This window comes from Palaemon carinicauda, chromosome 37 (assembly GCF_036898095.1).
Source record: "Palaemon carinicauda isolate YSFRI2023 chromosome 37, ASM3689809v2, whole genome shotgun sequence".
In the NCBI taxonomy this organism is placed as follows: domain Eukaryota; kingdom Metazoa; phylum Arthropoda; class Malacostraca; order Decapoda; family Palaemonidae; genus Palaemon; species Palaemon carinicauda.
The window spans coordinates 74,019,970-74,047,469 of record NC_090761.1 but is presented as its reverse complement, the minus strand read 5'-3'; the positions used below and the strand labels follow the sequence as shown (position 1 = coordinate 74,047,469).

Genomic DNA, 27,500 nt, shown 5'->3' with positions numbered 1-27,500 from the left:
TAAAGAGACAAATGTGGATAAAAAATAAAGTAAAGGATAAACAATGAGAGAAATAACAGAAATAAAGCAAAGATTGATTTACAGGTAAGGAAAAAGTTAAGAATAAATGATCCAGAAATAAGAGGAACATATTGTCAATTAATATTAATGGTCAATGAGCAGCATAAAATATAAAACAAAATTTATCAAACAGATTGAAAACAGACAAAGTTGTAAATAGATAAGAGATAGATTCTCCAGATAGTGGGATAAAGGTTATCATCCTCTTGGGTAAAGGTTGAGGTGGGTCATGAGAAGCCTTCTGTTTCCTATGCATAATCAGGCAAGGTTGGCCTTACTACATCACGCCTCCACTCTCCACCACGACTGAATAAGGCAGCACCTGGATTTGCAAAATCTAATTTGTAAAATCTAATTTGTCTTAAGAAGTATTGCGCTTTAGCACCAGGGGGTGGGTCATAATGTAATTGATTATCCACAACAACCAAATCCAAAGAGCAAATTAGACTTGAATCATCCACAAGATTAAAAAAAAAGAATAAATTTAACTTTAAATTATCCACAGCATTCAAAAATCAAGGTCCTAATTAGACTTGAATTATCCACACCATCCAAAACCAAACACAAAATTAGACTTGAATTATCCACAGCAACTAAAAACCAAAAACAAAATTAGACTTGAATTATCCACAGCGTCCTAAAACCCAAAACCAAATTAGACTTGAATTATCAACACCATCCAAAACCAAACACAAAATTAGACTTGAATTATCCACAGCAACCAAAAACCAAAAACAAAATTAGACTTGAATTATCCACAGCGTCCTAAAACCCAAAACCAAATTAGACTTGAATTATCAACACCATTCAAAACCAAACACCAAATTAGACTTGAATTATCCACAGCATCCAAAAACCAAAAACAAAATTAGACTTGAATTATCCACAGCGTCCTAAAACCCAAAACCAAATTAGACTTGAATTATCCACACCATCCAAAACCAAAGACCAAATTAGACTTGAATTATCCACAGCATCCTAAAACCAAAGACAAAATTAGACTTGAATTATCCACAGCATCCAAAAAACCAGAGACCAAATTAGACTTTTTTATCCTTAGCATCCAACAACAAATGGACCTTTAATTCCCAGCATCTAATAAAGGCCAGCTGATATCTAGCTGCACGTGATACCCCCCCCCCCCTCTCTCTCTCTCTCTCTCTCTCTCTCTCTCTCTCTCTCTCTCTCTCTCTCTCTCTCTCTCTCTTTTGCAGTTCAGCACTGCCAGTTAACACCAAGGGACAGTGGCCCGAAATTTGGGCCATGTGGTTCACCACTGGTCCCAGCGAGATGATTCGGAGTGAAAGAGCAAGTTTTCAATGATTCAAGGATTTTTGGTAAGAATTTGAAAAGAAAACTTCTGATGGAACCCTGATTTGATTTCTTAGTGGAAATCAGATTGAATTTGTAAATGGAAATCAGACTGAATTTCTTAATGGAAATCATATTGAACTTCTAAATGGAAATCAGATTGAAATTCCCAATGTAAATCATATTGAATTTCTTAATGGAAATCAGATGGAATTTCTTAATGGAATTCATATTGAACTTCTAACTGGAAATCAGATTGAATTTCTTAATAGAAATCAGATGGAATTTCTTAATGGAAATCATATTGAACTTCTTAATGGTAATCAGTTTGAATTTGAAAGTGGAAATCAGATTGAATTCAAATGGAAATCAGATTGAATTCCTTAATAAAAATCATGTTCAACTTTTTAACAGAAAGCAGATTGAATTTCTAAATGGAAATATGGACTACCAAAATGAATTTCCAAATAAAAATCAAACTGAATTTATATACATAAATCAAATTAAATTTCTACATAAAAATTTAATTTCTCAATGAAACTCAAATCGAATTTATATGTTGAATTCGGGATAGATTTTGGACACACATTGAGTTCTTGAACTTGAGAATTATATGACCACCAATCTGCTTATAAGATAATTACGTCAAAACCCCCCAAAAAAAATAAATATGAAAGCTATAGATATTGATAAGGATAAAAAACATTAATTTTTCAAACATAATACCATAAAACATAATCTTCCATGATAGAAGTAAGGTAAAAAGGCTTTAGATATTGTCATAAACATCGATCAGACAAAAAAAAAAAAAACAATTTTTTTAAACAATACTATAAAATATAATTTTCCGTGATAGCAGTAAGGTAAAAAACACCTTAGATATTGTTATAAACATTGATAAATCAGACCGAGAAAAAGGGATTTTTATTTAAAACAATATTATAGAATATAATCTTCCGTGATAGCAGTAAGGTAAAAAGACTTTAATTATTGTTATAAACATTGATAAAACGAAAAAAAAACCCACTACAAAATATAATCTTCCGTGATAGCAGTAAGGTAAAAATGTTTTAAATATTATTAAAAACATCAGTAAGACAGAAAATTAAATTTTTTTAAACACTATAAAATACAATCTTTAATGATAGCAGTATTGTTATAGACAGTCAAAAATTTCAACAAGAAAGTGAAAGTACTATCATACCTATATCAGTTAGACATGACACTGCCACTATCATCTCTAACCAGATCTCCCTTGTGTACACCAGGCACCACTACAGCGGCTCCTGGAGGAGATTAGAACGCCCTTAGGCTTTCTAAGGGCGTTGGAAGGAGCCTTAGCCGAAGGTTTTCACCAAACAATTTTAAAAAGCTCCAGAGATCAAAGGCTTCGTCTAAAATCTATTAGGAGTAATCGTCCAACTGTTTTTCTTCTCTAGATTAAAAAGTCTTCATTATAATCAATTATAGATATTTGCATTCATTTCTTTCATTCTCTTACATTGAAATTTCTGTCTTTTTAAATAATTGTATTCCTTTTTTATCGTTTTTATTTTTAGCAAATTAAATTTCTAAAAATTCCATTCGCAACTCGTCTGAAATGTCGATTTGGCCTCCGGGTATCAAAGACATCATTTAAAATTTAATAATCAATCGTAAAACTGTTTTCCTTGTCTAGATTACAAAGATGAAATGTTACTTGATTTTTAGATATTTAGTATTAATTTTTTTTTTTTCATTTTTCAAAATTGAAACATAGGAATATTTCATTAGCAACATCTTCGAAATGTCGATTCGTAAACACTCGATCTGTCAACAATCAGACATCAGCCTGAACGAGTCTATTCTTTTCAACGGCGCTTCACTATTCGCAAAAAGCTTCATGCTGTAAGACTATGACACGATCAATTCATATGTTTATCAGCTAAGATAAAGTAGGTGATAACAATGAATCAATCTCATTACGCACAGCTGAGAGATATAGTAAATTAGAGAGTTCTCGGAGAATATCACAGTTCACAGAACCAGATGTTTTCACGACGAAACATAGACGAAGACGAATGTAAATAGGTTCCACCTGTCTGTCGCCCGTATGTTCGTTCGGTGTCGTTCCCAGGTGAAGACTGAGTGAGGAGTGAGGAGGAGGACATGGACGTGATAAAGTGGGGAGGAGGAGGAGGAGGAGGAGGCGGTGAAGGACTGAGGAGGAGGAGGAGGAGGAGGAGGAGGGTATTCCTCCAAGGGTGGAGGATTCCCCCCTGCTAACTCGACCCACTCGTCTACGAGAGGGACTTTTCGCTCCCGGGATCCGACGACCTTGAAAATGTATAAACATGGGAGAAGTATGAACGAATCGTGGGAAGAATGGGTTGATGCAGTTTGCGGCATTACGCAGGACGTAAAGGCTAATCTGGACAGACATACAGACAGAGAATAGCTTAGCAACGTAGAGGGAAATCTGGACAGACAGAGTGACATAGAGACAGAGAATAGCTTATAAATGTAGAGGGAAATCTGGACAGACAGAGTGACATAGAGACAGAGAATATCTATAAATGTAGAGGGAAATCTGGACAGAGACAGAGTGACATAGAGACGGAGAATAGCTTATAAATGTAGAGGGAAATGTGGACACAGACAGAGTGACATAGAGACAGAGAATAGCTTATAAATGTAGAGGGAAATGTGGACACAGACAGAGTGACACAGAGACAGAGAATAGCTTATAAATGTAGAGGGAAATGTGGACAGAGACAGAGTGACATAGAGACAGAGAATAGCTTATAAATGTAGAGGCAAAACTGGACAGACAGAGTGACATAGAGACAGAGAATAGCTTATCAATGTAGAGGCAAAACTGGACAGACAGAGTGACATAGAGACAGAGAATAGTTTAGCAATGGTTTTACCAAGCTGAAAATAATTTCATCTCGTCCTAAAAGGGTTTCCAGTTTTCATAATAGAAAAAAATGACTGATCAATATAATCTTTAATTTTTTTCTCTGTCTTTTTTTTCAGAGAATTGTTGGTACTGAAAGATCGTAAAGATTAAAAATGACTCAATATTAGTAATATCAATGGTTATCTAAAATGATAATGTTTTTGAATGATTAATAAAGAAATGATTGAAAATTTAGTTTGACATCAGCCTGCAATATTACGCAGAGAGAGAGAGAGAGAGAGAGAGAGAGAGAGAGAGAGAGAGAGAGAGAGAGAGAGAGAGAGAGAGAGAGAGAGAGAGAGAGAGAGAGGCGCGTCTATGAAATTCTCATCTCCCGACTTCCTTTCTATCTCTCAAAACAAAAGACCAACTTACCAACTCTCTCTCTCTCTCTCTCTCTCTCTCTCTCTCTCTCTCTCTCTCTCTCTCCCTCCATCCTCACGCCCACACACACACATCCGAAGTGGACACAGAGAATCCATTCCTTTAATTTCGGGTACATAAGAATCCTTCATTGAATTTGAAAGAGGATAGAATCCTATTTACTGATGTCACCAAGCAGGGGACTTGCTAGATGGTGGAAACTTTAACTTTGAGGCGTTTATAATTTTGATTGATTGATTGATTGATTGAAAGTTTTCTGGCATCCCGAACTTGGGTTTTTTGGTGTTGATATATTTCAACTTGAATTTCCAGGTGTTAATGAAGGTGGAAACCATGGATTATAAATATTGGGTGTTTTATAATTTTGAACTTGTTTTTTTAGGTATTAATATATTTGGACTTGAATTTCGAGGTGTAAATGAATTTGAATTTGAATTTCATGGCGCTAATAAATTTGTAAACTTTGAATTCTCATTCTTATATATATATATATATATATATATATATATATATATATATATATATATATATATATATATATATATATGTATGTATATATATATATATATATATATATATATATATATATATATATATATATATATATATGTATATATATATATATATATATAGGGAATTAAATGGCTGGACAAGCTTAGAAGTGGAAATATAGGAGGAATTACCCGAGTGCCTTATGTGGATGAGATTATAATGAGGGGTAGATGGAGATGGTTTGGACATGCTCTTCGCACTCCCCCAAGAGAGATTAGTTCACCATACTTTCAAATGTTCTCCACAATGCACTAGAAGAGTTGGAAGACCCAGGGCTACAAGACTGAGGACTATGAAACGCGAAGTAGGAGATGATGAATGGAGAAGTATTGATTTAAAAGCTCAAGATGGAGTCTCTTTGCGTTAATAAGCGTAGGAAGAGATGATGATGATGATGGTGATTATGATGATGATGATGATAATGAGCAATTAAATAGCTATAATCACATTTCTTTGAAGTTAGGTTCTGCACTTCCTGGTGTTTTAGGGTTAAAAGTTCAAACTGAATATTTAACAAGTGTAGTGTAATACATGTGTGCTTAATGCACCTAAACTACCTATGCAAATGTATTTATGTAAATACATTTTTTATTAATGAACAGAGTGCTTTTAATGCTATTTCATAATTCGTTTCTACAAAACAGTAAATAGAATTTTTGAGTTTTCATCTTAAATATAAATTTTTTTTTTTTTTTTTAAATCAACTAAATGAAACATCGTCCTTTTTTGCAAATTTTCTAAACATTTGGCAATAAGGTAATTTGAACAATATTAATGTATTGCCTAGCAAATACATCACGTACCAAGCTGATATTATCCAGCTTAAATGCGTGCTGACAAAGCTGATAAAGCTGACAAAGTCAAGCTTTATCATACAACTGTTACAGTATGGTCACATTTCCGTACATGGCTCTCAGCTAAGGGTCACTCAGTGGGTGGGGACATCCAGGACCCAAAGAATGTGGGTCCTTTAGGGGATAGGATCCTTTGGGAGTGGTTCCAAGGGGGACAGTGGGTCCTAGAGGAGTTGGGTAGGAGATTGTTAGGGTCATGGGTGAATTACAAATTCCCACGCGAGTGTAATCACCGAGAGGGCTTTTCCAGAGTCTCAGACCCTGGCCTCACTTAGAGTTTCTTTCCGGAGGTGGGACAGGTACTCAAAACAGCAACGTTAGGAGTAAAGAGGGAGGGATTGCTGAAATGATATGAGTAGGAGGAGGTGGAGGAGGAGGAGGAGGAGGAAGAAGAGGAGGTGGAGGAGGAAGAGGAAGAAAGAGAGTAAGGGGATGAAGAAGGAGGAAAGAGAGTAAGAGGGAAAGAAGAGAAGCAATGTGAGTGAAGGAAGATGGAGCGTAAGAGGATGAAGTAGGGAGGGAACAGAGTATGAGCAAGGACAAAGGAACTAAAGATATGAATCAAGTAGGAGGAAGAAGAGTAAAAGGGGGGAGATTAAATGGAAGGAGGGAGCGAATAAAGTAGAAGGAATGACGAGGAGAAAGGAGAATAAGAGAGATGAAACAGATACCATTTGGGATGACCAACGCCTCTCAGACGTGAGAAACTGATAGTCCAATCTTCACGTATTGGATTAAGGTAAGACCATTCGACGCCAAATTTAACTGGAGGAAAACCCAAAGGATAACTATGAATGGAAAAGTAAGAGTTCGGACAGCGAGATGGAACGGAACGAGTTTGAACAACAAGATGGAATGGAACGGAGGTCAAGTCGAAGGATACGTGAGTCAAAGGAATGATGGAACGGAGCAAATTTTGACAGCATGATGAAATGGAATGGGGATCAATTAGAAGGATATAAAGTGGATCAAAGGAATGGTGGAACGGAACGAGTTTGGACAGCAAGATGGACCGGAACAGATGTAAAAAAGATGGATATACTGGATCGAAGGAATGCCCACAGTGCACCGTCAGAGAAGGAATCCATATATCTAGCGAGAAGGAAATGTCCTTACAAAACCCAAGCAGGAAAGGAAGAAGACATCTTGTTGCTTTGAAAGGTTAAAGGTTAAGAGACTGCAGAGACGCAGTTACACTTTCCTGCTCTAAGTCAGTTATTTATACAGATAGATAAAATGTAATTATTATTATTATTATTATTATTATTATTATTAATAAAAAAAATTAAGATAAAAACAGAAATAGGACCTTTTTAAAGATCTTATTTCTGTGTTTTTTTTAATATCATAAAACTAGAACTGGTTTCTTAATACAATCCTAGTTGAAAAAAAAAAAAACACAAATAGGAACTTTTTGAACGTCATATTTCTGTTTTTTTTGTTACTTCGCAAACTAAAACTTGTTTCTTCCTACATTCCTAATTATACATATAAATACACACACACATATACTGTGTATATATACATATATATATATATATATATATATATATATATATATATATATATATATATATGTATATATATATATATATATATATATATATATATATATATATATATATATATATATATATATTCAAATAAGCCATATATTTTTGATACATTAATGTCTGGATTTTCTTAACGACCTCTGGATCATATATATATATATATATATATATATATATATATATATATATATATATATATATATATATATATATATACATATATATATATATATATATATATATATATATATATATATATATATATGTATATATATATATATATGTCGTTAAGAGAATCCAGACATTATTGTATCAAAAATATATGGCTTATTTGAATATGAAAAACACGTCTAAATCTGCAAAATTTATCATATATATATATATATATATATATATATATATATATATATATATATATATATATATATATATATATATATATATATATATATATATATATATATATATATATTCATATGTAAATAAACGTAAATACGCACTCCATTGGGAACTGATTACGACTGACAACAAGAGGAAATAGTTAACCCAAATTACTGTACAACATTTCGACAAGACCAAGTCCCAATTGTGGTCGGTTGCTTTTGCTTAAGAAATTCGTGTGACCCAACTTTGGGTTTAAACACCAAACTGCAATTCTTAAAATGGGTCCCGGAAGGTTGCAGCAGGAACACGGACATTTTAACATTTTTCCCAACTTATTTCTTGACCACGGAGTTACTTGAAACAGTACGTACAGAGAGACAGAGACAGACACGCACACACACACACACAAGAGGGTACACATCCATTGGGGGTGATAAGGACATTGAACATAATGGTTGTGGCAAGTTAACTGAAATTCGCATTTTCAAGGGTGAGATACTTTAAGTTATATATATATATATATATATATATATATATATATATATATATATATATATATATATATATATATATATATATATATATATATATATATATATATATATATATATATATATATATACAGTATATATATATATATATATATATATATATATATATATATATATATATATATATATATATATATATATTGTATATATATATATATATATATATATATATATATATATTTTAATATATATATATATATATATATATATATATATATATATATATATATATATACAGTATATATATATATATATATATATATATATATATATATATATATATATATATATATATATATATATATATTTATTTATATATCAGTTCTCTCGGTGGTTCCAATTCGTTTCTTCTCTTCAGCAGTTGATGGGTATAAGTAAAAAGCTTCGTCAACCTATATTTCTGTTAGATTTCTTGAGTTTTAACTATCTTTCCAATTTGAGATAACTTAAATAAACGAAGGAAATTGTTATAATCAATTCTATAGCCTTAACGAAACATTAAAATACCAGATTTTGACATTCAAACCTTAACATAGACTAAACTTATCTTCTTAGTAAATTCTTGATTTTCAATTAACTCTTCAGTTTGAGATACTTTAAAATACATAAATTAAATGGATATAATTAATTCTATAACTTTAACAAAACACTAAATTACCAGATCTCAAAATTCCACCTCAAAATAGTACTAACTTGACTTCGTGTTAATTTCTTGATGTTCAATTTCCTCTCCATTTTGAGTTAAACACATCAAGGAAATAAGCTATAGTTAACTCTATAACGTTAACGAAACATCAAAACACCAGAGTTTTAAAATTCCAACCTCAACATCGGCTATACATAACAACTCTCACATTTCTTGTCTAACTAATCGTATGGAATGAGCCACGTTCAGCAAACAAAATCAAGTTACGTTCATTGGCATTCTGCGGGATTAGCGCTTTACAGATCCGGGTGGAGTTTCACGTCTCTGAAATCATAAAAGTCCTCTTGGAAATCAACCAACCCTGTGAGCTCTAGTGACATATGCAGATGATGTTGTGCTTCTTACTCTGGGTAAAGAGAGTTAACGCTGTCGAGTGCAATATATGGAAGAGATCATGGTGAGGGGAAGATGGAGATGGTTTGGGCATGCTCTTCGCACTCCCCGAGAGAGATTAGTTCACCAAACTTTCAATTGGGCTCCATATATATATATATATATATATATATATATATATATATATATATATATATATATATATATATATATATATATATATATATATATATATATATATATATATATATGTATAGATTTAACAATAATAATAATGATAATAATAATAATAATAATAATAATAATAATAATAAAAATAACTGAATATATATATATATATATATATATATATATATATATATATATATATATATATATATATATATATATATATATATATGTGTGTAGATTTAACAACAACAATAATAATAATAATAATAATAATAATAATAATAATAATAATAATAATAATAAAAATAACTGAATAATGACTTTTAGAAAGATGATAAGTTATTATAAAGAATTTATCGGAGATTTGATATTGTATATGCAACCTAAAAAAAACAGCAGTTTTATAACCTTTATTCAACGAAAGCATTGTAAAATTAACCAACACTTCGTCGAAGGGAGGCATTGCAAAGTAGTTAAATTTTGACCTTAATTACTGTGAAAGGGTATTGGAAAATTGGTATAATCTGGCGTGGCAGATTAATGGGGCAACGCGATCCGAAGTTTTCGAGATAGCCAAGTGATTTTCAATTTCCTTTGCTTATTATTATTATTATTATTATTATTATTATTATTATTATTATTATTATTATTACATGCTAATCTACAACCCTCTTTGGAAAAGCAGGATGCTATAAGCCTAGGGATTCCAAAAGGGAAAATAGCCCAGTGAGGAGAGGAAACAAGGAAAAATAAAATATTTTAAGAAAAGTAACATTGAAATAAATATTTTCTAGATAAACTATAAAAACTTTAACAAAGCAAGAAGAAGAGAAATAGGATAGAATAGTGTGCCCGAGTGTACCCTCAAACAAGAAAATCTACCCCATGACAATGGAAGACCATGGTACAGAGGCTATGGCTTTACTGATGAGTTTAATTTCAATGAAACTCAATAACATTTTACTTAGGTTTTCATCAGAAAAAAAATTCAAATTATGCCAAAACTATCAATTCGATAATAGATTTTACATTAGAATATATTTTTCCCTCTGTATTTATCATCTCCAAAGAATCAACTTATGCCAAACCTATCAACTGGATAATATATTTGACCTTAGAATATATTTTATTCTGTATTTACAAGCTCAAAAGATTCAAATAATGCCAAAAATATCGACTCGATAATATATTCTATATTGGAATATATTTTCCTCAGTATTTATCAACTCCAAAGAATTAACTTATGCCAAACCTATCAACTCGATAATATATTTTACGTTAGAATATATTTTATTTCATATTTACAAACTCAAAAGACTCAACTTGTACCAAACCTATCAACTACATATACATTTTATCTTAAAATATATTTTCCTTCATATTCATCAACTCAAAATACTCAACTTATACCAAACCTATCAACTACAAATACATTTTATCTTAAAATATATTTTCCTTCATAGTCATCAACTCAAAAGATTCAACTTATGCCAAACCTATCAACTTTATAATTTAATTTCTTTCAAACTAATCAACTCGACTTCTCAATTTCTCCCAAACTTATTAACTCCTCGGCTTAACTTCTACTGGGATTATTAGCCCTTGATGTTTCATCCTTACCAACTCCAAGGCTTGATTAATTTCAAACTCTTAAACAATTTTTAACATAATCTTTTTAAGACTAACTTCACAATTTGTCCAAATAAAACTTCGCAAAATCAATTCTAGTCTTGTCCAGTTTTGTTTCCGAGAGAGAGAGAGAGAGAGAGAGAGAGAGAGAGAGAGAGAGAGAGAGAGAGAGAGAGAGAGAGAGAGATACTTCACGATGTAAAGCATATGATTACAGAAATCCACCCCAAGTGATATCTTATATATATATATATATATATATATATATATATATATATATATATATATATATATATATATATATATAGGTATGTATATACATTTATATATATACATAGCCTATATATATGTATATATATATATATATATATACATATATACATATATATATATATATATATATATATATATATATATATATATATATATATATATATATATATATATATATATATTGCAATCAGACCTAGAAAATCTAAAGGCTATTTCCTTTAGATAAAAATAAACACATATTAACCATCCCAAATAAAAAGGGTGCAATATATATATATATATATATATATATATATATATATATATATATATATATATATATATATATATATATATATATATATATATGAATATATATATAGTCATTTTGATATATACCTTCTCTATACAAATACAGTTACAATCAATTCTATATCCCTCTCTATATGAAATACAACAATAGAGAATATTTTATACACTGTTTAACCATAATATTTAAAAGTTCCTGCATGATCTCCTTCTTAAAGAAGTACATAAAATGAATATATATCTTTGATCCCCAACGAGGAGAAATAGCAATTCCAATTCGTAAACAGAGATTCGTGGACCCATGATGGCTGGCATCAACTCGTGTTTACATCGTATCGCTCTAGGAGACATTGGCAGTGCCATGTTAATGGAGAATCCTAAACTTATATGTCTCTCTATCTCTGTCTCTCAGTGGCAGCTTCTCTTTTATCTCTCTCGATGATAAAAACAACTCATCTTTATCTTTCTCTCGCGTAAAACAGTCTCTTTTTATCTTTTCCTCTTGCTAAATAGTCTCTCTTTTATCTTATGTCTCTCTATCTCTGTCTCGCAGTGCCAGCTTCTCTTTTATCTCTCTCGATGATATAAACAACTAATCTTTATCTTTCTCTCGCGTAAAACAGTCTCTTTTTATCTTTTCCTCTTGCTAAATAGTCTCTCTTTTATCTTTCTCTCTTGCTAAACAGTCTCTCTTTATCTTTCTCTCCAAAAACGGTCTCTCTATCTTTCTGTCTTGCAAAACAGACTCTCTCTATCTTTCTCTCTTGCAAAACTGTCTCTCCTTATCTTTCTCTCTTGCAAAACAGTCTCTCTTTATCTTTCTCACTTGCAAAAGTCTCTCTTTATTATTGTCTCTCGCAAAAACAGTCTCAAACTAGTCTCTTTTCCCTTCTCTCACTGGCTAAAGTGTTAAAACAGTCTCTCACTATCTTTCTCACTGGTAAAACTGTCTCTATATTTGGCTCAGTAGCAAAATAGCCTCTCTCTATCTTCCTCACTGGGAAAACAGACTTTTTCCATTGCTCTTATTAGAAAAATAGTCTTTCTATCTCTCTCTCGCAAGTAAAACAGTCTCTCTATCTGCATTTCTAGCAAGTAAAACAGTCTCTCTATCTGCATTTCTGGCAAAACAGTCTCTCTATCTGCATTTCTGGCAAAACAGTCTCTCTTTGTCTCTCGATCAAAATAGTCTATCTCTTTCACTGTGAAAAAAAGTCTGTCTCTCACTACCTAAACAATCTATCTCTATCTCTGGAAAATTGGGAAGAGTCTGTCTCTCACTACCTAAACAATCTACCTCTATCTCTGGCAAAATGGGAAAAGTCTGTCTCTCACTACCTAAACATTGGCAAAACCCTCTCCCAATTTCTATATCTCTCTCAGCAGTATAAAATAGTCTCTCTCTCTCTTTCACTGGTAAAACAGTCTCTCTCTCTCTCTCTCTCTCTCTCTCTCTCTCTCTCTCTTTAACCCCACACAACCGCGGCTGATCTTGACAAGATGACTTCCAGTCACGGAACGCAACCCTGACATAAAACTCGTTAATCCAGGGTTCGAATCTTAATGCCTCGCCCGGTATAAAAGTCAACTCGCACGAAACTGCTTTCGGTAGCTTTTAGCAATTCGCCTTGGACCAGCTTGGGATGGATATAATCACCTCTTTGTCGTTTGTTAAATCGTGTCTTAGACTTTTATTAAACCATTGGAGTAGCATGAATATGTTTTTAAAGAGTATTTACGTTATATTTCTATTCCGAGAAATTGTTTATATAAGTTTTAATGGTAATGAAGGATATAAACTAAATAAAATAAAAATGTGAAGTGAAAGGTATGCCTGTTATCAGGAATCATCTTTTTAAATAGAGCTGTTTCTCGAACCAGATTCTACATTTTTTAATAAAGTGTAAATTCAGGAAGGCAGTGAACTTTTAATAATAATTTGCATATTTTCCACTCATAGACAAAACATTAAATAAATTTATTTTAAAGAGAATTAGATCCTTCAATTATTCTATAATTAACACCAGCAAGTAATATACAAGAAGAATTTCTCTGATATAAATGTTGCATGACGATAAGGTTTGAAAAAAAAGGGAGCATATCTTTGTAACGGCTCCCCATAACCATTCTCGTTTTCCTTTCTTTTTTTCTTTCTATTATTCTTACTCCTCCTCTTCTTCTTCTTCTTCATTAAAGGTTTAGCGATCCAATGGTCAGCACTCCAGGGCACCTCTCTCTCTCTCTCTCGTTTTACTTTCTGATTTAATATTGTTGAAATGTTTAATTTTCTTTCTAAACTCGCCCCCCATCTCTCTCTCTCTCTCGTTTTACTTTCTGATGTAATATTCTTGAAATGTTCTGTTTCATTTTCTTTCTAAATTCACTCCCTCTCTCTCTCTCTCTCTCTCGTTTTACTTTCTGATTTTATATTCGTGAAATGTTCTCTCTCTCTCTCTTTCCTTTCTGATATAATATTCGTGAAATGTTCTGCTCGTTTGACTTTCTGATTTAACATTCGTGAAATGTTCTATTTAATTTTCTTTCTAAATTTTTCCTCCTTCTCTCTCTCTCTCTCTCTCTCTCTCTCTCTCTCTCTCTCTCTCTCTCTCTCTCTCTCTCTCTCCTGACGGAGGCCTTTGCATGCTGCAGCTCCGTTTGGAGCAAGGCTAAATGTAGCCTCGACAACACCACCCCTTCTCCCCAGTCTCCCCCCCGCCCCACCCCTAGAGCGTCGTCATGGTAACCAGCTAGTAACCCATCAAAACTTTTCGTTCGGGAAGACACAGTTGCATTCGGAATGTTTGCAAATGCAGGCAGTGCTTTCAGATGATTTTATATCACTTTGTCCATTGGGATAGAAAGGTTTTTGTTTTACTTTGTCCATTGGGATAGAAAGGTTTTTGTTTTACTTTATCCCATAGAGCAAACAGGTTTGATTTTACCTTGTCCCATGGAATAAATAGGTTTTTATTTCACCTTGTCCCTTGGAATACACAGGTTTGATTTCACTTTTCGCCTTGGAATTAACAGGTTTGATTTTGCTTTGTCCCTTGGAATAAACATGTTTGATTTTACTTTGTCCCATGGAATAAACAAGTTTGAATTTACTTTGTCCCTCAGAGTAAACATGTTTGATTTTACTTTGTCCCATGGAATAAACAAGTTTGAATTTACTTTGTCCCTCAGAGTAAACATGTTTGATTTTACTTTGTCCCATGGAATAAACAAGTTTGATTTTACTTTGTCCCTCAGAGTAAACATGTTTGATTTTACTTTGTCCCATGGAATAAACAAGTTTGATTTTACTTTGTCCCTCAGAGTAAACATGTTTGATTTTACTTTGTCCCTTGGAATAAACAAGTTTGATTTTACTTTGTCCCTTAGAGTAAACAGGGTTGATTTCACTTTGTCCCATGCAATAAACAGGGTTTATTTCACCTTTTCCCTTATAATAAATGAGATAGATTTTACCTTCTCCTATGAAATTAACAGGTTCTATTTCCCTTTGTCTATTGGAATAAACATACCTGATTTTACTTTGTCCCTTGGAAAGAACAGATTGTAACTTTTTCCTTTGGAATAATAGGATTTTTATTCTACTTTGTCTCTTGGAATAAACTGGTCTTATTTAAGTATGTCCCTTAGAATAAACGTTTTCATTTTACTTTATCCTTTGGAATAAACAGATTACAACTTTTTTCTTTGGAATAAAAAGGCCTTATTCAACTATGCCTCTTGGAATAAACATGTTTTATTTCTATTTTTGTCCCTTGGAATAAACTGGTCTTATTTAAGTATGTCCCTTAGAATAAACGTTATCCTTTGGAATAAACAGATTATAACTTTTTCCTTTGGAATAAAAAGGTCTTATTGAACTATGCCTCCTCGACTAAACATCTTTTTATTTTACTTTGTCCCTTGGAATAAACAAGCTCTATTTCTTTGTATTCAAACTAGCAAAATAAACACGAATATTCACATACCCCGCGGATCGCATGTCCTAATATACATTGTGTTGCAATTGCCAAAAATGGTCTCTGTAATTAATGGTTGGTTGATGACTGGAGACCATTGCACGCAATATGTAAATTGAAAGTTGAGGGCATTGCACAGCATGAACCAATGTATACGACCAGTATGCAGAGTCTGGTTTTAGTTAGAAGGCACATGATAAGAGATTATTATTATTATTACTAGCTAAGCTACAACCCTAATAATAATAATAATAATAATAATAATAATAATAATAATAATAAGGATAATAATAATAATAATAATAATAATAATAATAATAATAATAATAATAATAATAATAATAATAATAATTATCTGGTAACTAAATTTAAGAGCATTCACGGTCACTTAAAGTAACAATAATAATAATGATGATAAGAATAATAATAATAATGATAATAATGATAACAATAATAATAATAATAATAATAATAATAATAATAATAATAATAATAATAATAATAATAATAGTTATCTGCTAACTAAATTTAAGATCATTCACGGCTTAAAGTATCCATTCATTGGTGGAGATGATATTAAAATTAACACATTAAAGTCATATTACGAGTTTTTTTTTCTTTCATCTTTGATTCTTTCACTGTATATAGAATGAGAGCAGGTAACACGATTTTTAACATTCACAACATTAATAATCGCAAATTGTGATTATGAATAATTTTTCACTTCCAGAACCTGAAAAAATCGAGATTTCCAAATTATTCAAAACAAAATAAAAACAACACTGAGGAAAAATACTGCCACGCTTTCAATAACAACATTAATAATCACAAATTATGATTTTAATTTTTTTTTTCACTTCCAGAACCTGAATAAATAAAAATTTCCCAATTCTTCAAAACAATAATAAAAAAAAATAACAACACAGGAAAAATACTGTCAGCTTTCAGTAACAACATCAATAACCACAAATTATGATTTTGAATAATTTTTTACTTTCAGAACCTGAAAAAATTTGAAACTTCCCAATTCTTAAAAAAAAAAAAAAAAAAGAAAATAAAACACTGACAAATAATACTGTTGTTTACGTTTGTCTGCAGGTTTTCTCTTGAAGCCCCGCCCCCCGTCTGCCCCCCCCCCCCGTCCCCCTACGGCGGGTAGAGTATGGCAGAGGAGGGAGGTAAGAGCCCCCTCTCTCCCCCACCTTACACTTCTGCGTCACTATTCATTCCAATCCAATAATCTTCGTTGCATTCCAAGTGGATCCATAGCACCGAACCTTTCTCATGAGCAGCACATTTAATACAAATACATTTCATGCACCATTAGTGGCCCAATGATGAAAAATCAATGAATACATTATCACAAGCAATTTCAATCACTTGCTTGGTTTTTCTACTCGTCCACGATTGAATGAAGTAAGAAATCAGACAGATTTTCCACCAATCTTCTTTGTAATCTCTGTAATTTCAATGAATCAAATTTGTATAATACGAAACTCGATCTCTCTTTCTTTTTTTCAATATCGTCTCTTCATGATTCCTTGCCAGAGACCATCTTTCATGCCACAGTGAAGACATGAATTATTTGCAGGTTCCGTTCAATAACTTCCTGGCGAACTGATCAACTAACTTACCATATTCAATTCGTACGTACGTATACAGTTGCACGTATAATCCAGATGGCACGGAGGACCAAGAACTGCGTGGGAGTACGTGTCGGTACGGCTGTACGTTTGTGCGTCCGCTTCCTTCGTACGTCAACGGTTTTGAACTCCACCCGCCCGCCCACTTTTAAAGCGAAACGTTGTGTGGCCTATAGGCCACCCCTTACCCAGCCACCCAAACCCAACACACTCACACACCACCGTATCATCTTGACCCTGAACACATCGCTGAATGATCATAAAAAAACCACATCCAAAAAAAACACTATATATTAATAAAGATGAAACTTAAGCCAGCGCCTTACTTCGGAGGATTTAAAATCGGAGCAACAACACCCCCCAACTTCCTCCTCGGCAGATTTGTCTTGGCACGTCCTAAGGCATCGTCCTCGCCTCTCTTCTTCTTCTTCTTCTTGTTCTTTCTTCGGCGGAAAGTGGCGTGCATCAGACGGGGCTCCTGCTTCTTCTTCTTCTGCTGTTGCTGTTGCAAGGGGGAGAAGGCATGGCGGCCACACAACGAGCAATCGAACACTACTACAGGGGCTTCGTTGTGTGTGGAGGACGTTCCCTCTCTCTGGTCCGACGGGGTTAGCAGCGCAAGCAGGGCTTTAGACAGCTGGTAGCTTACGGCATGGCGGAACAGGGATGGCCAACGGACCGCACCTCACTCTCGAACATTTGTATACGACTGAGAGAAGAAGAAGAACGAAGCGAGGAAGAGTTCGCCACTGGTGCTCAACTCTAAACGAGTCTCTCTCTCTCTCTCTCTCTCTCTCTCTCTCTGTCGGACTCCAGTCCCCAGGATGTGCCTCGCTAAAATATTGATCGACTCCACCAGCTCCACGACTATACCGCCTCCACCACCAACAGATACTCTTCTTCCTCCTCCAAGGTCCTCCACCTCCTCCTCCTCCTCCTATCTACCTCCTCCTTACTCAACACCCCCCCTCCGTCTCACTCCATAACCCCCAAACCCCCTCGTCTTGTTACTTATAATACCACATGCTTGCATTTCATCTAACCCCTTCACTTCTTTCTCTCTTTCACTTTCGTCGAGTTGTTCAGCTTTACAAGTCACGATCTAAAGTCTCTCTCTCTCTCTCTCTCTCTCTCTCTCTCTCTCTGTGAAGAGAAAGGTAAATTGGAAAGTTTTTCCAGAAGCCTGCCAATCACTCAGCCATCAGTTTCCAGTTGTTCCCGGAAATGATCGCTGGCAAAGGATGGGCCAATTTCATCTGTCATTTCGGGCGGATTATTTCATTAGTCTTTTGGGTGTAAATAAACAAACGCGTGTATGTACAAACGTATGTACATGTGTAGTTATTCATATATGCATACACTTGCAAATACGCACATGATTATATGTTTAGTGATAAAAATGTTTATCATTATCAGTGTATCTTTTAAGCATTACTAACTTCTTTTTGTTCCCCACACAATTACGCACTTATATACGCATGAATATATATATATATATATGTGTGTGTGTGTGTGTGTATATATACATATATATATATATATATATACATATATATATATATATATATATACCTCACACAACGATTGGCATAAAAGACTCACCGGTAACACATTTTACTTAAGTAAATGTCACTTAATATAACATATTCTATTTTAATAAGTCACTTAAAACTTGCCGTGCAATCTTAAGAATAACACATTCTACTTAAATAGAGATCACTTTCAGTTACTTCTTGATCCTAAATGCCAAAAGAACAAAGCACAGAGAGAGAGAGAGAGAGAGAGAGAGAGAGAGAGAGAGAAAATGACTTAATTAATCAGTTCCTGAGAGGCTGTGCCAATCACCAGGTTGTTAATAAGCCGATCATTAAGAGGCAATAGGACTGTTTGAATCCGTTCTATGGGATTTCAATCAAGTGGCAGACGACTTTTGGTTTTGTTGTACATGAAAGTTGAAGAAGTTTTAGTCATTTTTAAAGTTGCATGATTCGATTTGGGAAGTTTTTTTTATCAATAATATTTTTTCTTTTGGCACAAGAAGGTGTTAAAAAAACACTTATGTCTGCATTAAGTAGTTGGAGAGAGAGAGAGAGAGAGAGAGAGAGGGAACACATATTTGCATTAAGTAGTTGGAGAGAGAGAGAGAGAGAGAGAGAGAGAGAGGGAACACATATTTGCATTAAGTAGTTGGAGAGAGAGAGAGAGAGAGAGAGGGAACACATATTTGCATTAAGTAGTTGGAGAGAGAGAGAGAGAGAGAGAGAGAGAGAGAGATTTTTAAAAGGAAAAATTATTTACCAATTTACTCTTTCCATGATAAACACTGAGAGAGAGAGAGAGAGAGAGAGAGAGAGAGTTCAAAAACTACTTTAAACTCAAACAAGGTTTCAAGTTCGCGAGAGCCCCTGGCGGGGCTTCTGCAAACTAAGTTACAATGCAAACGCAAAAGAGGGAAGGCTGATGTCCTGGACAGATGACGAAATAGAATATATATAAATAATAAAACTATTAAATATCAAAAAGGAATGGATATGGACAGGACATGTAATGAGAATGACATATAATAGTCGAATATTAAGAATAACAGAATGGGTACCTAGAGATTGCAAAAGAGGTAAGGGAAGGATGAGAAGACGATAAATTGATGAACTAAGAACATTTGTGGGTAAAGAATGGGTATAGAAAGGCCTTACAATATATATACGCAAGAGGAAAGATATATCTGAGGTCTTTGTCCTGCAGTGGACTAGTTACGGTTGGTGATGATGATATATATTATATATATAAATATATATATATATATATATATATATATATTTATAATTTATATCTCTCCATCTATCTAGCTATCTATCTATATATCAATACATATATATATATATATATATATATTTATATAAGAAATGAGTATATATATATATATATATATATTGACATAGGATTTTCTTAGCCATAATTCTAAATGATATCTAATGAGTAAAGAAAAACTATTGTATTTAAATGCAATACAATGCAAAACTATACAAAAAAAAATACAATGTTATATATACAGTTACACTCATTAGCCAGAATGGCATATATCAAATGCATTCAAATGAACAACAACATCCAAATACAATACCAATCTATAAACATCTTACAGGCAAATGACACGAGATATAAAACCACACTATATAAAACAACTTCACGATTATAACATAAAGTTAACGATATCACAATTACAGTCAAAACTTTCTTTCAGAGAAACCATTATTCCAAATTGGATCACCCATTCCCCTCTGCATGGGGAAGAGATGGGGGGGGTCGGGGATGTTCTAATGGCATCCCCAATGCGGCTTTGGCACTTTGTCCTATGAACAATCCCCCTTACAGCCTCCCTCCCCCTAAGTATTCCCCTTAACTCCCCCTTAACCACCCCCCCCTCCCCCACCCCGGGTTGAGATTCATGGCGCTAAACCGAATCCTACGTCTCTTCTACAACAATTGACGTAGCCTTGCAAGGCATCATAATACTAAACCACATATACTTTAACGTCGATAATCAATCGTTGAGTCAATGCATCACTCGCCTTTATTGCAATCCCATCTGGAGATGAAGCAGAATTAGATGGTTCTCATTCATGGTAAAGATGCGAAGGAGATATATACGGATTTTGACGAGGCTCCAGATGAGAGTAAAGTTTTCCTCTTGACCGTATGTATGGGGGAAGGAAATTAAGTCTTGGATTTGACGCAGTCAGGAGTGAAGCTTTGAAGGTTTAATCTTGTCTTTCTTTTCTTATTCATCACACACACATTCATATGTATATGTATATATACATATATATGTATAGTACACACACATATTTATGTGAGTATGTATGTATGTATGTATATATATATATATATATATATGAGAGAGAGAGAGAGAGAGAGAGAGAGAGAGAGAGAATTCCTCACAATTAAGCAATCTGAGCAATTTCAACGTCAAAGAGAGAGAGAGAGAGAGAGAGAGAGAGAGAGAGAGAGAGGGAGGGAGAGAGTAAAAATACCTCGTAATTAAGCAATTTGACAAATTACTTTTGTCAACAGCAAATAGAAAAATACCCCTCCCAGACACAAGATGATTTGTCAACTCGCATGTAAACACAAGTTAACTGTATTGTATACATGTATTCAAATTACATAATCATACATGAAGTCTTAATGCTTTGTGTAACCTCTTTTTCAAAGCCTTACTTGAGTGTACACTCGGGCACACAATTCTATCTTATTTCTCTTCCCCTTGTTTTGTTGAAGTTTTTATAGTTTATAAAGGAAATATTGATCTTAATGTTGTTACTGTTCTTAGAATATTCTATTTTCCTTTCCTCACTGGGTTACTTTCCCTTTTGGAGTCCCTGGGCATATACTGCTTTTCCAACAAGGGTTGTAGATTAGCAAGTAATAATAATAATAATAATAATAATAATAATAATAATAATAATAATAATAATAATAATAAAACCCTCCTATCAACCGGTGCACTGGCTTTATTCTGTCTCACCAATGTGATTTACTTCATTTGTTAAGTTTCCCCAAGATCATATTATGTATTTAGACTTACTTAAAAAGTCATTTAATACATTTAGTAAACTTAATATTAATCTATTATTATTATTATTATTATTATTATTATTATTATTATTATTATTAATTGCTAAGATACAACCCTAGTTGGAAAAGCAGGATGCTATAAGCCCAGGGGCTCCAACGGGAAAATAGCTCAGGGAGGAAAGGAAACAAGGAAAAATAAAATATTCTAGGAACATAACATTAATATTTCCTAAATAAACTATAAAAAACTTTAATACAACAGGAGGAAGAGAAATTAGATAGAATAGTGTGCCTCAGTGTACCCTCAAGCAAGAGAACTCTAACCCAAGGCAGTGGAAGACCATGGTACAGAGGTTATGGCACTACTCAAGACTAGAGAACAATGGTTTGATTTTGGAGTGTCCTTATCCTAGTAGAGCTGCTTACCATAGCTAAAGAGTCTCTTCTACCCTTACCAAGAGGAAAGTGGCCATTTAACAATGCTAAGTATATTTTGTGGTCTTGACAATGTTTATAAGAAACCTGTTTACTAATTTCTAAGTGCATGTGCACGAATAAATATCTTCATTGCAATGGGGTGTACTAAATATTCACTTTAATCTAAGAAAATATGATATAGTTAGTGCTTAAAAAATCTTAGTACACAACGGGTACTTAGAAATAGCTAACAAAAATTCGAACACTGTGTGTACTTAGAAGTAGAAATGCCTACAATAAATGGTCAGTACTTGGTGTGTAATACACACAGAACATACCATTGCGAAAGACGGTGTACTGGAATAATAAAATACTGTCCGATAAGCATTCTTGTTTCGTCCAAGGTTCCTGCCATCAACATACTTGACTTTCACGAGGCAAAATCTGATTATTCATTACATCACCATCACCATCATCTCTCTCTCTCTCTCTCTCTCTCTCTCTCTCTCTCTCTCTCTCTGTAACATGAATATGGAAACAGTGTCCTTGATCTCCAGAATAATTTACTAAATAAGCTACAGTAACGTTAAATATCTTCCCACTGACGAATGCTAACATGAAAAATAAATGAGCAACCACTGAGGATAAAGATGTTAATGTCACGGCAAGGATTTGTCCTTCGATTTTTAGATCTTGGTTAGATTCGTGTCATATTTTCTCTTCTATTAATAGATAAACTCACTGAATTCTAGCTGTGTTATAATAATCCTCATCTTTGTAAGTATTTAAAAGCTCATTTGACTCAAATCAACGTATGATTGAAATCTCTCTTTCACTGAGACATAATATTGTTGTGAGTCAAACTTGTCGTGGTGAATTGAGAGAGAGAGAGAGAGAGAGAGAGAGAGAGAGAGAGAGAGAGAGAGTCAGTATTCAGTTAAACTAGTTCTAGCTGTGTTATAATAATTATCATATTTTTAAGTATTTAAAAGCTCGTTTGACTCGAATCACCCTGTGATTATAATCTCTCTTTCTCTGAGACATATTGTTGTCAGTTCAGTTTTTCGTGGTGAATTGAGAGAGAGAGAGAGAGAGAGAGAGAGAGAGAGAGAGAGAAAGAGAGACTATAAACTATCACTTCAAAACTATGAAGATAAGGTTTTATGTCGAGGTAAACTTCTACTCACGAATAATCTTTGTCTCTCTGCATAAAACCATAGAATATTTAGGACAACTATTTTGATGAGTAAGAACAATGTTTACTCAGCTTCGTCCCCAAGGTGTGTTATAGCTTGGAGCCTATATGATTAGTTAAGAGTGTTAGACATATAATTGGCAGGTACCGTCTAGGCTCTAGAGTTCTATCAGTATAATGAACAGCTCCTGTCTATCTTGAGGCATCACCAAATTCTCTTCACTAATATATATATATATATATATATGTGTGTGTGTGTGTGTGTATATATATATATAAATATGTATATATATAATAATAATAATAATAATAATAATAATAATAATAATAATTCTTTTATTGATTCCTCAAAAATTTATCAACAGTACTGTGGCAGCTCAGGGGAACATAAACAATGAATTCAACATGATATATTCTCGCAATATGTATGTATATATACATATATATATATATATATATATATTAATTCTTTATCATACTTTTATTTGGAGAGAGAGAGAGAGAGAGAGAGAGAGAGAGAGAGAGACCTTTGATTAAACTCAACGTGGGTCGGCGAAGTGGGCAGCAAAGATTGTCTATCATAAGCGACTCCTACCTAGTAGAATATATCAAAGCTAAAGTTTCTCTCTCTCTCTCTCTCTCTCTCGCTCTCTCTCTCTCTCTCTGTTAAAGAGATCCCATCACTCCATTTCTATTCTTGGACGATAGACGTTCATAAATCAACTCACGCAACTCCGATGGCGCTGTGATCGATACAAAACTCATCTTGGATAAATCTGATTCTGTTATCAGTCGATAACATTCTCTAGTCCATGGTTATTGGCATGGGGTGACAGTAACTGGTCTCCTGAGAGAGAGAGAGAGAGAGAGAGAGAGAGAGAGAGTTACAAGGATTTTGTATATCTCAAAGACTTTCTATTCCATCCGTGGTGACTTCAGTTGCTCTTTGGTAGAGCGATTTAGGTTAAGCATGTAGAGAGTCCTTATGATCTTGTCTAACTTATTCTTGCCTTCGTTTACCGTATTTCTGTTTACTACATGCGCTGGAAGTCTATTCCAAGTATTTGCTATTTTTTATGTAAAGAAATTGCCACATTGCGTAGAGTTGTATCTTTTCAATTCCAGTTTGTGTGTGTGAGAGAGAGAGAGAGAGAGAGAGAGAGAGAGAGGAGGGGTGGACTGTCAAAAATCACATGGTAACATTTTAGGAATTTCCAAACACCGCAGGAGAAAGGCCTCAGATATGCCCTTATTCATGTCTAGGCTTTGAATAATTTCCATCACCACGCTGGTGAAGGTGGGAGATTCAAGTCTGGTCGCTCATAGCTAACCTGCTTAGTAAGGGTAGCCCTGACTAGTACAGCTTTCCTGATCATGACGATACGCAAACCCTTTTACCACGTTAAGGTATCCCCACACAGAAAGACATATATTTTAGGCTTTGAATAATTTGCATCACCACGCTGGTGATGGTGGGAGATTCAAGTCTGGTCGCTCACAGCTAACCTGCTTAGTAAGGGTAGCCCTGACTAGTACAGCTTTCCTGATCATGACGATACGCAAACCCTTTTACCACGTTAAGGTATCCCCACACAGAAAGACATATATTTTAGGCTTTGAATAATTTGCATCACCACGCTGGTGATGGTGGGAGATTCAAGTCTGGTCGCTCACAGCTAACCTGCTTAGTAAGGGTAGCCCTGACTAGTACAGCTTTCCTGATCATGACGATACGCAAACCCTTTTACCACGTTAAGGTATCCCCACACAGAAAGACATATATTTTAGGCTTTGAATAATTTGCATCACCACGCTGGTGATGGTGGGAGATTCAAGTCTGGTCGCTCACAGCTAACCTGCTTAGTAAGGGTAGCCCTGACTAGTACAGCTTTCCTGATCATGACGATACGCAAACCCTTTCACCACGTTAAGGTATCCCCACACAGAAAGACATATATATATATATATATATATACTACCGCTATATATATATACTACCGCTAGAGAGTTATGGGGTCCTTTGACTGGCCAGACAGTACTACATAGAACCCTTCTCTCTGGTTACGGTTCTTTCCCTTTGCCTACACAGACACCAAATAGTCTGGCCTAACCTTTACAGATTCTCCTCTGTCATCATACACCTGACAATACTGTGATTACTGGACAATTCTTCTTCACCCAAGGGGTTAACTACTGCACTGTAATTGTTCAGTGGCTACTTTCCTCTTGGTAAGGGTAGAAGAGACTCTTTAGCTATGGTAAGCAGCTCTTCTAGGAGAAGGACACTCCAAAATCAAACCATTGTTCTCTAGTCTTGGGTAGTGCCATAGCCTCTGTACCATGGTCTTACACTGCCTTGGGTTAGAGTTCTCTTGCTAGAGGGTACACTCGGACACACTTTTCTATCTTGTTCCTCTTCATCTTGTTCTCTTAAAGTTTTTTTGTTTAAATAGGAAATATTTATTAGAATATTGTGACTATTCCTAAAATATTTTATTTTTCCTTATTTCCTTATTTCCTTTCCTCACTGGGCTATTTTCCCTGTTGGGGCCCCTGGGCTTATAGCATTCTGCTTTTCCAACTAGGGTTGTAGCTTAGCATTTAATAATAATAATAATAATAATAATAATAATAATAATAATAATATATATGTATATACATATATATATATATAATTCTATACTTTATATATATAAATATATATATATATATATATATATGTATATATATATATATATATATGTATATATATATATATATATATACACACTAGAAAGTTAAAACACAAAAAATATTAACAAACCAATGATTAAGCCTCTACCCATTGCTCAATCTAAGCAATCAACTTCATGAAAACACAGTTAATATTCAATACATCTCGTCAACCATCACAAATATAGAATCCCTGATTTCCGAACCAGTTTTTCCTGTTGCTATCAGATAAACACTATATGTGACACTATTATCAATTCTGCCAATTATGTTAATATCATGACGTCATTACCTAATCTGGTCTTATCAGACATATGGTAAGTGATTTTTCTTTCATACTAAGCTTATCTTTTATCTTAAGTGGATGATTATCTTAAATATGTTTTCCAGTATAATTTTAATCATTATTATTATTATTATTATTACTATTATTATTATTATTATTATTATGATTATTATTTTTATTATTATTATTATCATTATGATTATGATAATTATTATTATTAATATTATTATTATAATAATAATAATAATAATAATAATAATAATAATAATAATAATAATAATAATAATTATTATAATTATTATTATTATTACTATTATTATTATTATTTTTATTATTATTATTATTATAATTATTATTAACATTATTATAAATGTTAATAGCTAACTGAAATATCTTTATCTTTCAGGTCAAAGTCGTTTAACCCAGCAATTAAAATAAACGAGTGATAATTTACGAGGCCACAATTAGGAACGCTCGAGAGAGAGAGAGAGAGAGAGAGAGAGAGAGAGAGAAAGCAGGTCACTAATACTGCAGCATGGAGTAGATGGATATTATCGTACCGAGTTGTTGCAGAGACTACGCCTCGTCCAGCGATTTCGTACCGAAGTTGTCACGCAAACGTTCCTAAATATATATTCACCCACGAACTTTGGGGAAACTTCAATCGTTTGCGTCACGGAGATGCGATGGTATAAGGCCTCCCTAAAG

General features: G+C 33.5%; 1 protein-coding gene across 4 annotated transcripts in view; it reads right to left on the bottom strand.

The window, feature by feature from the left end:
* LOC137629806 (E3 ubiquitin-protein ligase DDB_G0292642-like) overlaps positions 1–27,500 on the bottom strand; it is a 94,214-nt gene that overhangs the window by 48,760 nt on the left and 17,954 nt on the right. The window contains exon 1 of one of the 4 annotated variants that reach the window (XM_068361454.1): positions 17,934–18,313. The exons of 1 other annotated variant lie outside the window; for it this stretch is intronic. The gene's annotated coding sequence lies outside the window, so the exon portion shown is untranslated. Of the gene's footprint in view, positions 1–2,575; positions 2,703–17,598; positions 17,618–17,933; positions 18,314–27,500 lie in introns of those variants that run through there. 2 more of the 4 variants (XM_068361456.1, XM_068361455.1) reach the window with 2 other exon arrangements.